The sequence below is a fragment of the Rousettus aegyptiacus genome, unplaced genomic scaffold (genome assembly GCF_014176215.1).
Source record: "Rousettus aegyptiacus isolate mRouAeg1 unplaced genomic scaffold, mRouAeg1.p scaffold_m13_p_9, whole genome shotgun sequence".
In the NCBI taxonomy this organism is placed as follows: Eukaryota; Metazoa; Chordata; class Mammalia; order Chiroptera; family Pteropodidae; genus Rousettus; species Rousettus aegyptiacus.
This window is the reverse complement of record NW_023416312.1, coordinates 68,597,458-68,611,876: the sequence shown is the minus strand read 5'-3', so window position 1 is coordinate 68,611,876 and position 14,419 is coordinate 68,597,458. Positions and strand designations below refer to the sequence as shown.

Here is a 14,419-nt window from a genome sequence, read left to right as displayed (position 1 = left end):
CAGTTTGAATATGGTGTATTAGTTTCCTAGGGATGCCATAACAAATTATTAAAAACCGGGTAGCATAAAACAATTGATAGTTTATTCTCTAACCGTTCTGGAGTCTAAAAATTGGGAATCAAAGTGTTAGCTAAGTTCAATGCTTCATGAGATTCTGAAGGAGACTGTTCACCTTTCTCCTAGGTTTCAGTGATTTTTGGAAATCCTTGCTGTTCCTTGGCTTGCGGGGACATCAATACAATTCCAGTCTCTGTCTTCACATGGTGTTCTCTTTGTGTCTTCTGTCATCTTAACATTGTCTATATGTCTAGATGTTTTTCTCTTCTTATAAGGGCACTAGCCATATTGAATTAGGGCCCTCCCTAATCACCTCATCTAAACTTGACTGCATTTGCAAAATTCCTATTTCTAAATAATGTTATTATAAAAGGTACCAGGCATTAAGACTTCAACATATCTTTTGGGGAATGCAATTCCTCTCATGACAAATGATTTAAGAAAGTATAGAAAGACAAGAATTTGAAACATAGATTAGCCAATAATTTCACAAGTAGAAATAGGGGATCAAATAGGACCAGGAGAGTGTTTTTATTGTTGTTGTTCACTTCTTTTGATTGTTTTTAGGATGGTAAAAATAATATATTTAAATGTTAATGGAAATTATTTGGTAGACTAAAAAAATGTAGTGATACAGAAAGAAAAGAATTACTATATCAATGCCTTCAACTAAGTAGATCTAGTGAATGAGTGAAGAAATTAACCTTAGCTAGGAATGTGGACAATTCATTCATACTAAGAGGAAGGAAGACTGAATATATAAGTACTATTGCTGGTAGGTGGGTATTGGAAGCTTGTGAAAGGATTCTTCTAATTGCTTTAACTTCTCATTTCCCAGTGATATTCTCTGAAGTGCAACATTGAGAATTTACTAACAATTTAGTATTTTTCTAAAATTATTTTTTTAGTTATCTATTGCTGCGTAACAATTTTTTTTTTCATGGTATATGTGGGTTAAGTTTTTTCACAAAGCTGAAATCAAGATGTTGGCTTAGACTTGTCTGGAAAAGGAATCACTCACTTAGTAATATTTGGCAATATTCCATATTTTACAAGTTGTTGAACTGAGGGCTCAGTTTTACCAGCTATTGGCTGGAGTCTGCCTTCAGTTCCTTGCCATGTGCGTATTTGCTTAATCAAGGCGTGTCAGCCAAGAAATCAATAGTGAGAGTTTAATGACAAAATAAAAGTCACAATTTTTAACTCAGTCACGGAGGTGACATCCCATCACCTTTGCTCCATTCTATTAGTTAGAAGCACCCTGAAGAAGAGAGGGTTACACAAGGGCATAAATACAAGGAGATAGGAATCATAAGGGCCATCTTAAAAGTCTGACTCAAATTGTTGTTTTTCTTTCTTAACCCTTTACCCTTTGCTTTTGTCTTCCCTTTCTGCTTAGTTTCCAGAAAATTTCCCAGTTTGACTGCAATCTCTGAGTTGTGTTGAATACCGTATAGAGTAGTAATAATAATTCTATACTCCAGTGGGTCAGCAGATAGGGCAAAGTAAAAAATGTACTTGGAAACAACCTGATCAACCTAGCTATTTAGATTTGCTAAAGTAGTACCAAAAACTTTAAATTAACCAAAAAAGATTTTCTTATTTGGTCTTTTATGTTCTGATTTTTTCCCTTAAATTCTATCAGTTTTGTAGAATTTATACACAAAAGTGAAGAAACATGGATCAAATGAGATTTTCTTCCAAAAGCTAACCATGTGCCTTTTCACAAGCTAAAATAAATTATAAGGTTAATTTTTATTTTGTAGATAAGGTGCTTGTCACAGCAGTTTCCAGGATAAATAATGTGATTTGTCTACAGAAAAACTCAGTAAAACTATATATTTTAACACATCAGGGCTGAACATCAATGAATACTTAAGAATTCTGTTTCCTGCTGACTGCCTTTTTCCCCAGGAGAAAAGATTTTGGTTATTATTCATTTTCATTTTTCATTATCTAAACATTAATGGTCTATTTTTGCTTTCTTATCCTTGTGTTGATAAGTAATTCAAAAAGAAAATTATTTATTGTGTGTGTAAAAGAAAATATAAATAAAAAGTCAGGAAGCTTGTAACTTTTACAAATACTGCCCTGTGAAGGAAATCTTGTTTTTAAACCTCAACAGTTTATTGATTATAACAATACTCTGTAGTTTCCTTCAGGTTAGGCATATTGAAAATGGTCTATTATTTTTGCTTGAATATTCTTGATGAAATGCCTCTTTCCTCTCTTTTCCTACACAAAGATGTGAATATTGTAGGCTAGTATATAAATTTAGCAATTGAATTTTAGACTTTTGATTAGATAAAAAAGCAAAGCCTGTTAGCTATATTTCCTTAGGCCAGGCTTCCATGGTCAGAACTGTTGAACTTGTAGCTATTTAAAATTTCTAATGTCTATGGCCATGCTACTCTGAACAAGCCCGATTCCATCTGATCTCAGAAACTAAGCATGATTGGGCCTAGTTAGTACTTGGATGGAAACCATCTAGGGAGGCCAGGTGCTGTAGGCACAAAAAAATAACGGATTGTGAGATGAAAAGGTCCTTGCAATTTGTGAGGTCAACCAAGGGTTGCCTCGCCTAAAAAATAAAATAAAATAAAATCTCTAAAGAACAGTGAAGATGTAGTAAACCTACAGATTTTTTTTATTATTATTGAAAGTAGAATAAAGGCAGTTCTCTAACCAAACATACCAGTCCAAATAGTCACCAGGATCTAGTAGTCAATGTAAGACCTGCTCAAGGAGGGATTTTAAAGAAGGGGAAAACTAGTGACACTATTCTTAAATATTTGCTCTTTCCATGTTTATGACATACATTGAAAGTCTAGCTCAGAAAAGCCATGATACTACCCTTTAAGGAAAAGGTAGCACAGTAAGTGTGTTTTAGCTAAGTTTGCCTTTCTTAAAATGTTATCCGGAATTCACAGAGTGGCCTCTCCCTTATGTCCCCAGGTCTAGCACAGACAGCAACTGACCCTGGATCACTTTGTAGCTCCTACCAGGTAGCCTCAGCCCGGTTACTGGCAGCAGCTGAGTTTGGCTTATATGCAAGCACCTCCCAAGAAGCTTCAGAATCAACCTACCATGGACATGCTTCAAACCATAACAGGCACAAACTGATTAACCCCACGAGTGGCACAACCAGAGGGTGGTCTCAGCAGGTACCAGAGTCTGCTGGGGTGAATCTTATTTCAAGGGTGACCCCCCTCAGAGCTGCTTGTATGATGTAAGCAAGACACGTCATAATAAAAACAGCAAAGGTTGAAGACAAGAAGAGAATCCTAAAAGCATCAAGGGAAGGCAGCTAACTAGTTATTTATAAGGGAGCTCCATGAAACTGTCAGCTGATTTCTCAACAGAAACATCACAGCCCAGAAGGAACTGGCATAAAATATTCAAAGCAATAAGAAGCAAGGATCTATAATCAAGACTACTCTACACAACAAGGCTCTCATTTAAAAGTGAAGGAGTGATAATAAGCTTCTCAGACAAGAAAAAGCTAAAGGAGTTCATCATCACCAAACCAGTATTAATTAAAAGAAAAGTTTTAAAAAATGACTTTTTAAAAAAGAAGCAGAGGAAAAAACAACATAAATATGAATAATAAAATGGCAATGCCCATGTACCTATGAAAAATCACTCTAGACACCGAGTTCAGCCTCTGCATAGAGGGCGACCCAACTTCTATAAGCTGGGAACCAGCTACCACATGACATGTTCAGCTACTAATACCTCCTACTGTGGAAGATTCACATTAATAGCCCTCACAGAGAATAGAGAGGGTAATAAGGAAGAAGACCATGCTGGTACCTACAGGATCATAGATAAAAAAAAAACAAAGTTTATGAGTAACTGCCCTGTTGCTGTCACTAAAAGCACCCTATGAAGGAGGACACAGATCCAGGTGTTCTAGCTAGTTGCACTGGCAGTGTCACTCTAAATATTTAAGGTGGAATGATGTCAGAAATATGGCAGAGTAAGAGACGTCTCCAGATCTTTCCCATTGAAGCAACAATAAGCTGAGCATCTAAAACTAAAAAAAAAAAAACAAATAAACAAAAAGACACCCAAATTGCACACCAGCACTTCTGATCATGGGATCTGCGTATAAGAGCAACCACGGGTCAGAATCCCAGGAGTTGGGTGATAGACTGGGAGAAACAAAGAAGCAACCCCTCTCAGCCTGAGTTTCCTGCAGGAGGAGGAAGAGAGAAGGTGTGGTGGGTTCCCTGAACAGACCTGCCTGGGACAGCTGTAAGCTCCGCACAGCCAGCAGCAGTGCCCAGTATCAGGGCAGGAAGCACAGAAGTGGGGATGACAGAGAAATAGTGATGGCAGAGAAGCAACAGTTGATTATTACCAGCCACAGTTGCAAAACGGGAGGATAAGCCACAGCCCACACCTCCCAACCCAGAGGGCCCTTCCCCTCATATCCCCCAAGACCTAATACTGCAGAGTCCCAGGGAAATATAAGCAAACACTACCCAAACTGTAGCTAAAACTGACAGGGACTGAGATAAAGGTAGCAAACGTAATTGAATATCTATCTATAAGAGGGGAAAAGAGAATTGTTAAGACTTTATATAAAGCAGGGATCCAAATTTAGATGCCACCTACCGGAAACCAAAAGGAAAATGCCTTCTTTGCAACAGCCTAAGAGAGACCTTTATATAATAAATCTTCATTCTGGAAAAAAAGCAGAATACAATTACATTAAACCCCTAGTGAAGAAATAGTTCATTAAACACCATGAATAACCATGGTAACAAGGCATCTCAGAAAGAAAGAGAAAAATCTCCATAAAATAAGCTAACAGACATAGAAATATGTGACTTAAATGACAGAGAATTCAGGCAGACGCTTCTGAAAAAAACTCAATGAGATCCAAAACAATTCATATCAAAAATTTCTGGAATTGAAAAAAAAAACAACTAGATGAGCAGAATGAATTAGTTAGCAAGGAGATTGAAACCATTAAAAAGAACCAAATAAATAGAAATTCTGGAGATGAAGAACAAACTGAAAGAGATTTAAAAAAATGAAATAGCAAGCTTAGGAAATAGAGTTGACCAAATAGAGGAAAGGATCAGTGATATCGAAGACAAAAATCTAGAAATAAATCAGAAGGAAGAAGATAAAAATCTAAGAATGGAAAATAAAGGAAGAGAAACAAGAACTAGCTAATACCATCAGGAGAGGAAACAAGAATAATGAGCATTCTTAAAGGGGAGGAAAAGGAGCTGGGATTAGAAAGCATTTTCAGATAAATAATTGATGAGAATTTTCCAAATCTAAGGAATGAGCTGGAGTATGAAATTCAAGAAGACAATTGAACACCCAATTATTTCAACCCAAAAAGGCCTGCACCAAGACACACTGTATTAAAATTATTAAAAAATCATGACAAAGAAAGAATTCTAAGGGCAACCAGGGAAAAGGAGACAGTAAACTATAAAGAAAAACCCATTAGATTACAGTCGGACTAATCAACACAAACCATACAAGCCAGAAAGGAGTAGAATCAATATTCAATCTATTAAATGAAAGGAACTACCAACCAAGAAAAATGTATCCAGCAAAGTTCTCCTTTGGTATGAAAGAGAAATAACTTTTCCAGACATACAAAATTTGAGGGAATTCTCCACTACAAGTCCTACATTACAGGAAATACTGAAATAAAAATGATGAAAAAAATACATGACTAAGAGTAAGGTGACTAGGAGGCAGATAGAAGCAGAGGAGTGCAATAATTTCTAAGAACAGGGCATTATAAGCTTAAATAATAAGAAGAGAATTGTGATAGAAACATAGTAATAAATGTTCAGCAAACATAGGGACACATTGAGACAATAATGACTGAAAAGGGGAGGATTCAAAGATCCAAATTTCCAAAGGAGAATGGGGATAGGCACATGAGGGGATATAACTATTTCCTACTTTTTCATAATGGTAACCATGCGCCAAAGATTCAGAACTAAAATATATTACATAAAACAAGAAGAACCAGAGGGAAAATGACAAACCCAACCAAAATAAAAGAAACGAACAGATACATAAGAACAAGGAAGCAATGGAAACACTGAGCTACCAGATACCAAACATAAAATGGTTATAGGAAAACCTCAATTTCGATAATCACCCTAAATATAAATGGACCAAATTCACCAAAAAAAAAAAAAAAACAGCAGAGTTGTAAACTGGATCAGAAAACAAAACCCAATCATACACTGCCTCCAGGGGACACGTTTCAGCTCCAAAGGCAAATATAGTCTTAAAGTGAAAGAGTGGAAAATGATATTTGAAGCAAATGGCATTCAGAGAAAAGGGAGTCGAATATTTGGTGACAGAAAGAAATCTAACTATGGGTAGTGAACACACAATGTAATATATATATATATTTTATATATATTATATAATATATATATATATATATATATATATATATATACACCTTACTGTTAAAGTGTACAGGTGAAACTTACCAGATTTTATTAGCCAATGTCACCCTAAAAAAATAAATTATTTAATTAATTAATTTTAAAAAGACATATGAATGATTAATTTACAGATAAAAAGATTCTCATCATCGCTCACTATTAGGAAATGCAAATCAGAACCACAATGAGATATCATCTCACACTTGTTAGATTAGCTATAATCAACAGGACAACTAATAACAAATCTTAGGAGAATACAGAGAGAAAAGAACCCTCATACACTGCTGGTAGGTTTGCGAATTGGTACAGCCACTTGAAAAATAGTTTGGAGTTTCCTCAAAAAACTAAGAATTGATCTACCGTATAATCCAGCAATCCCACTACTGGGTATTTAACACAAAGACTTGAAAACCCATATCCGAAAAGATATTTGTACACCAATGTTCATAGCAGCATTACTCACAGTGGCCAGGATATGGAAGTAATCAAAGTGTCCTATAATAGATGATTGGCTAAAGAAGGAGTGGTACATATATACAATGGAATATTACTCAGCCATAATAAGAGATGAAATACTGCCATTTACGACAACATAGATGAATCTCGAGATAATCATGCAAAGTGAAATAAGCCAGACAAAAAAGGTTTATAACCACAAAATATCCTTTATACGTGGTATATAAACCTAAAAGCAACAACAAACAGGAAAAATAAACAGAGACTCATGGACATGGACAATAGACTAGTGGACGTGGACAATAGACAGAGGGTTAGGGGAGAGGATGGAGGGAAGTAGATTGGAAAAAAATAAAAATAAAATAAATAAAACACTAAGAGTTGATCTAGTGTATAATCCAGCAATCCCTCTACTGGATATTTACCCCAAAACTGGAAAACATATATCCGAAAACATTCGCACACCGGTGTTCATAGCAGCATTATTCACAGTGGCCAGAACATGGAAACAACTAAAATATTCTTTGCTAGATGATTGGATAAAGAAGCGACAGTACAGATATACAATGGAGTATTACTCAATTATAAAAAGAGATATAATGCTGTCATTTGCAACTACAGGGAGGGGCATCGAGATAATCATGCTAAGTGAAATAAGCCAGACAGAAAAAGTGAAAATTCATATGATATCACTTATATGTGGGGTATAAACCTAAGAGCAACAAACAGGACAAACATGCAGAGAATCGTGAACATGAACAATAAACCAGTGGTTACCAGAGTGTAGGAGAGGAGGTGAAAGGGAGGAGGTACATGGGGTAAAAGGGGTCAAATATGTGGTGACAGAAAGAAATCTGTGAGTGATGAACATAGAATGCAATGTATATATGTGCCTTATGTGCCTTACTGTTGATTTGTACGCCTGAAACTTACTGTATTTTGTTAACCAATGTCATCATAATAAAAAAATAATAATAATTAAGAATACAGGAGAAAATATTGTTTAAACACTTCTCCTCTACTAGAGTATGATTTAATTAAGGTATTCTTGGCACCTGTCATAGTGCCAGGGGCATAGGAAGGTTTATATATTGTTGATTTAAGTTACACTTATTGGAGAAATTTAAAGCAAAATAGTGGGATTTTTTATATTAATTATCCAAATGTTTTTAGGTCAAAGTGGGTTTGTTTTTTTGTCTGTTATCTGGGCCATTTCACTAATTTTACATTTTATTTTGGCTATAAATACTTAGCTTGAATTTTTCTGCCCTGTTTTCATCTAAATGTAATAAAGTTGTTATATGGTTTTAAGTATAACTGATATTTCCATCTGTATTTAATGATATAGTTTATCCTCAGAGAATAACTGAAACTTATAAAACTTGATTGGCTAATAGTATCTTTAATTATTTTAGGGAGCCAAAAGAACATTAAATTTGTTAAAATTAACAAAAGAAGATAGGTTTTAGAATCTATTTTGCATGCTATTTGGAAGTTGTTATCATGCATTAGCCTTCTTCTTTAAATCTGTGATGCTCCATGCATGTTCCCAGATATTTTTGAGGACTAGAAAACTCATAATAGCATTTATTAGAAACATTAGTTCTCCTGCCAATATGTTCAAAAATCTATTACATCAAATACCATTTGCTGAAACCAATGTCTAAAGATCTGTTTTTAGAATTTCATTAATTACTATTTAATGGAAATTATTCTCTGTAATGAAAATAAGGAAATAAAAGTCATGCATGGTAATAGCTGATTCAGTGCTGCATCAAGGCTTTAGCACATTTACAAACTCCATAAAGGTTTTCTAAATGGCTATATTTTACAGAGGTGTAATAGCAAATTAAATGATATAGATCTCCCTTTCATCATGCCAATTAAGGATATATTATTCTTCAAGTGTGTTTCTATTTTCATCAAATCAGAATATTGTATTCAATTTGAAATTTTATGTAGTTGAACAATTAGGAAATTGGCATTAAGTAGGTCTGTTTTTGTGGGTTGTGTGTGCCCTCATGTTGTATTTGAGCCTTGATTGTTGTTGGTACATCAATGAGAAGGATTGACCCTCACACTGATTGCTTCTGAGGACTGGCTTTGACTACGATGGAGAAGCTGCTGTGCAGGGGTTGACCCTACAAAGAAATATTTACCTTAGCGGGGTATCTCATACCTGCCAAGTCTTCTCTTTGGATATGTCATTTGTGGAGGTGATTGGGTGGTGTTCTGGTGTGGTCTGAAGTTTGCCACCATTCTGTTGATTCTGGGGCCTCTTGGGAGGGGCTCTGGTCCAGGTCAAGTTGGGCTGCTGCCTGTGCCCTGCCCAGGTCCACTTAGAATGAGATACATAGTGATATGAAAAAGATTTTCACTTCTGCTGGGCTTGGAGGTGACTGGGAGATGCTAAGTTGCAAACTGAGGCCAGCTTCCACTAGTGTTTAGCTTAAGGCTGCTTAGTAAGAGCTACAGAGCACACTGAGGCCAGATACTACTCATTTGCAATTTGAAAACCTTTGAGAGGTTTTAACAAAGTCTGCTGTATAAGCCAAGACAGGTCATTTGTATGGAAAGCCACTAAAAGTGACGAGTGAGCCTGAAATTTGGGTGCAGCTGGGTCTCAGGGAAACACCAGGGCAGGGAAAAAGGTTTTATCTAGGTTTATGGAGACTCAGCACTAGCACCTGCCTGTACCTGCATGATGGGTGGGGGGCAGGGCTCAACAAAAGAACAATGGCTTCTGCCAGCACTTCTGCTTGAAAGAAACTGCCCCTTCAGCCCTCATCCTGAAGCCAGACAATTCAGTTCTTCCATGTATAATCCTGACACATTTTGAGTTGCTGCCCCAGAGCTGAAGATCAGGGCAAGTAAGTCCAATAGTTAGTATGTCCTTGCATGAGACTTTTAAGAAGCATGCCTGGAACTCTAGTCGCCCTCCATTTTACTCAGCCACAATCACTGCTGGTTTCCGCAGCCAGAAGTTATGGGGACTTTTATCCTCAACACTGGAACCCTGGCTGGAAATCCTGATGTGAGGCTGAGACCCTTTGCTTCTCAGGGGTACTTCCACATCCCTCTTGATTTTAAACTTCCACACTTTGGTGTGGAACAAACCCATTCTGCATCTCTACTCCACTTACCAGTCTCAACGTACCTTCTTCTGTATACCTTAGTTATAGAACTTCTGTTCTGCTACACTTCAGAAAATTAGTTGTAATTTTGATGTATTTGTGGGAGGAGACTAGCACAGAATTTTCCAACTCCATTATCTTTACTGGAACTCCAAGAAAGAACTATTTTTGATGTACTAAGAGAATCAAATTTCTGATGACCAGACCATGAATCATAGTGAATTAATGAAGGTAAATGCTAAGTTGTGAGGCCTTTCAGCCCCCAATCACTACTTCTGTTAGTATATTTTGGAAAGAAGTTAAAGCAACTTAATTGATAAGTATGATGCTTATTTATAATCGTCTCACTGGCCTATAATATTTAACAACTGTTTTCAAAAGTAAGCTCACTCGGATTCTTCGATATAGAAACATAGCATTTTACCAAATGAATTGTTGAATCCAGCCACTGATTCTATCATCAGTGCTTTCTGAAGCCTTCTTTATAACTGAGGAAGAGAAAGAGTAACTTAAAAAAGCCTTATTTTGAAGAAGGAAATTTGAGGAAAAGGATATCAATCTATTTTGAAACTTTAAGAATTATCCATATTTCATTAATTTTTTTTCTTCTAACAGCTGATACCTAATATGAGAAGAGAAACAGAAAAATACCACTAAGACAGCAACTAACAGCACTACTTACTAGCTTATTAACTAGCCAGAGAAAGAAATTTATCAGATGTATTTTCTCAGAGTGTTACTTTCAAAGTGTCAGATTCCCAAAAAAGATTCTGACTTTTAATAATAATTGAAGTAATAGATATTTTCAGAAAGAACTCTGGTGGTGAAAGTGCTATTTTATAGCTCCTCAGTTGCAGGTCTTTTTACATGTAATACAATAATATCTCACTTGTTTAGAAGTAAGTTCTGTAATAAACCAAATTATCCATTACAGAGCTGAGAAACAGGACAAAAAATAAATTGCTTCACTCAGTGAAAAGACTCCATGCACTAAAAATCATTTATTTTACTCAAAGGAAAATTCTCCAAATTTCTATTCATAGCTCATGCATATACAATTCTATAAAACTTGGTTATATGTTTTACCAATTAGAGTGTATATATTAGAATGAGTGGAGAAATGTTGATCCAGGAAATCACATTATACAAAAAGTGACAGATGATAGCATAGAAAGAGACAGAATATAGAAGTGGCAGATGTAACCAACATTCCTCCCCACTAAATGAAAAAAAAATGTTCTTGTTCAAAGCCATTTATTACTAGAGTAAATATGGATGCACATTTAATAAAGTCCATAGAGTATCACTACAGTCCAGCTTAATGCAAGCTTGATGTTAATGATGGCCTTTATTCATTATTAAAAGATAGAATAAATAAAAGGGTATATTTAGTCTCTTTAAGGAGATGGAAAAGTGGGTTACATATTATTAAAAGACTTGCTAAAGTATTTTTAAAAATATTTTTAAAGGAATATGCCCAATATACAAGGTAAATTCAGGTATCCAAAGTAGCCCATTTTCAGGGAATTTTTAAATAGCTAAGATTTAACTGCAATTGTACCTATGACTACTGGTAACCCAAGAGTTCAAGCAAGAGGCTTTGAATTAAAGTAAAATATCATATCATATCTGCCTATGCATCCAAATACAATTCTGGAAGTTAGATGTCCTATATCAGAGATTTTCACATGAGAGTTTCATGGATCTTCTCAGAAATAAAATAATAGGAGTCCCCTGCCCTGCTTTCTGTACTATTTATTGAGCTTTCAAGTAAGAGTTCATTTGAAGAAAAGGTCTGATGCTTTTTAAAAGTTTTACTGATATATATAGATATAGATATAGATATAGATATAGATATATTCTGCATATTTTGTGTAAAAAAAATTTGATAAGTTCTGATATCTATATATTCATGAAATCAATAACACAAGCAAGACAGTGATCATAGCTATCACTCCTAACAATCTTCTTATAGCAATAATGAGCCCTTTCTCCCTCCTGCCTCAAGTAACCACTGTGGAGAGAGGATTGTAAGCTGGCAAGGTCCTTGCAGCCTGCGAGGACAACCAATGGTTACCTTGCCTCGGCAAATTCCTCCTAAGAACAAGATAGTGCTCCTGAGAACTAAATGGTACAAATGTAGCCACAAGCAGATAAATAAGTGAAAAGTCATGAGAAGATGTGGTTTCAGAAAAGTAGAAGAAACAGTGTTGCTATGAAACTTCTAATGCCAATTAGTATGTTCTTGTACAAAACAGCTTGCAAAAATAAAACTGCACCATTGTCCACCAGCAATGAGCAGTGGACCTCCTGATCCCAGCTTTCTGTCTTCTTTCTTTTCATCATCTTCCGCCGTTCCCACTCAGGTATGTGTATATACATATATATACATATATATATATATGTATATATATATATAAAAAATATACTATATATTCATATTATAGTATCAACAGTTCATTCATTTTGTTGATGAGCAGTATTCCATTTTGTGACTTTACCATGATTTTTTTTATTAATTTATCTTTCGAGAGGCTGTTAGGTCATTTCCACTTGGGAACTATTACAAATAAAACTCCTGTTAGCATTTGTGTACAAGTCTATACGTAATCATATTCTTTCCTTCCTCTTGGGTGAAAGCCTTGGAGTGAAATGGCTGGATCATGATAGATGTATATTTAGTTTTTTTAAGAAACCATCAAACTGTTTTCAAAAGTGGTTTTGCCATTTTATTTTCCCACAAGAAATATGTGAAAGTTCCAGTTTATTCACATCTTCACCAATTTGATATAATCAGACTTTTTAGTCATTTTAATAGATATGTAATGGTATCACATTGTGATCTTATTTGCATTTCTTAATGACTGATGATGTTGAGCATATTTTATGTGTTTACTGGCCAACTGTATATCTTTAGAAAATTATCTGATCACATATTTTGTTCACTTTTTATTGGGTGCTTTATTTTCTTATTAAGTTTCTATTTTTTTAAATAAACTCTGAATGAAAGCCCTTTATCAGATGTTCTCTGGGCAAAGTTTTTCTCCCATTTCTGGCTATTCTTTCATCAGCTGACAGGCTTATGGGAGCTCTCTTGTAGATAACTGGCTGCTTTTCTCCTCCTCTTTTTAAAATTCTTTTTTTGTATTTGTATTTTGTAATCTTTGGCATTTTAATTATAGTGTGTCTTGGTGTGGGTCTCTTTGGGTTCATCTTTTTTTTTTTGAGGACTCTCTGAGCTTCCTAGGCTTGTATGTCTATTTCTTTCACCAGGTGTGGGAAGTTTTCCATCATTATTTCTTTAAATAGCTCTTCAACTTCTTGTTCCCATTCATGTACCAGTATGACCCAAATGTTTTTACATTTAATTTTGTCTCATAGGCTCTTTATTATTATAGTGTTGGCTTCTTTTTCCTTGCTATTGTGAGTGTCCTTGGTTACTCCATCCTCTATATCAGTGGTTTGATCCTCTTCTTTATCCAATCTGTTGGTTCCTTCTAATATACTCTTATTCTCAGATAATGTACTCTTCATTTTTGACTGGTTCTTCTTTATAATTTCCATTTTAATTTTGATGTTTTTATCTCTTTGTTAAAATTCTCACTGAGTCTATGGCCATGCTATCTTGAACAAGCCCAATCCCATCTGATCTTGGAAGCTAAGTAGGGTGGGGCCTGGTTAGTACTTGGATGGGAGACCACCTGGGAAGACCAGGTGCTGTAGGCATAAAAAAAAATTTAAATAAGGGATTGTAAACTGACAAGGTCTTTACAATCTGTGAGGTCAACCAAGGGTTGCCTCATCTAAAAAATAAAAATAAAAATAAATTAAAAAATTAAGAAATTCTCACTGAGTTCAAAAACACTTCCCCTAAGTTCATTGAGCATCTTTATAACCAGTGTTTTGAACTCTACATCTGTTAAATTGCTTGACTCCATTATTCCTGGATCTCTGTTCTGTCTTTTCATATGGTTTCTGCTTTTTTTGTCTTCCCATTTTGGCTGCCTTTCTGTGTCTGTTTCTACATATTTAGCAAAGCTCCTATGTCTCCCAGTCTCGTAAGTGTGGCTTTTTGTAGTAAGTGTCCAACAACATACTCCTGAGAGAGGTTCAGCTACAGGCTAGATTTAGTCCCAGCCTGTGCCCCTCTGGAGCCAACTGTCAAAATTCAGCAAGCAATCCACAGACGTTGTGCTTATACTTGCTTCAAGAGGCCACACCAGAAACTGAGGCCAGCTGCAACCAGTGTGGGTCTTGGGGCCAGCTCAGTAAGAAGCATCAAGACTCACCAAGGATAAAACTGAATGTGGCTTGGATGGGGCCATGAGTTGG

The 14,419-nt window shown here is 35.6% G+C and overlaps 1 non-coding gene across 1 annotated transcript; it reads left to right on the top strand.

Moving 5' to 3' along the window:
- The first annotated feature begins 13,694 nt into the window (after positions 1-13,694).
- On the top strand, positions 13,695-13,813 carry LOC118608365. Its single transcript, XR_004952994.1, has one exon. It is a non-coding gene; the product is annotated as a 5S ribosomal RNA (ribosomal RNA).
- The last annotated feature ends 606 nt before the right edge of the window (positions 13,814-14,419 follow it).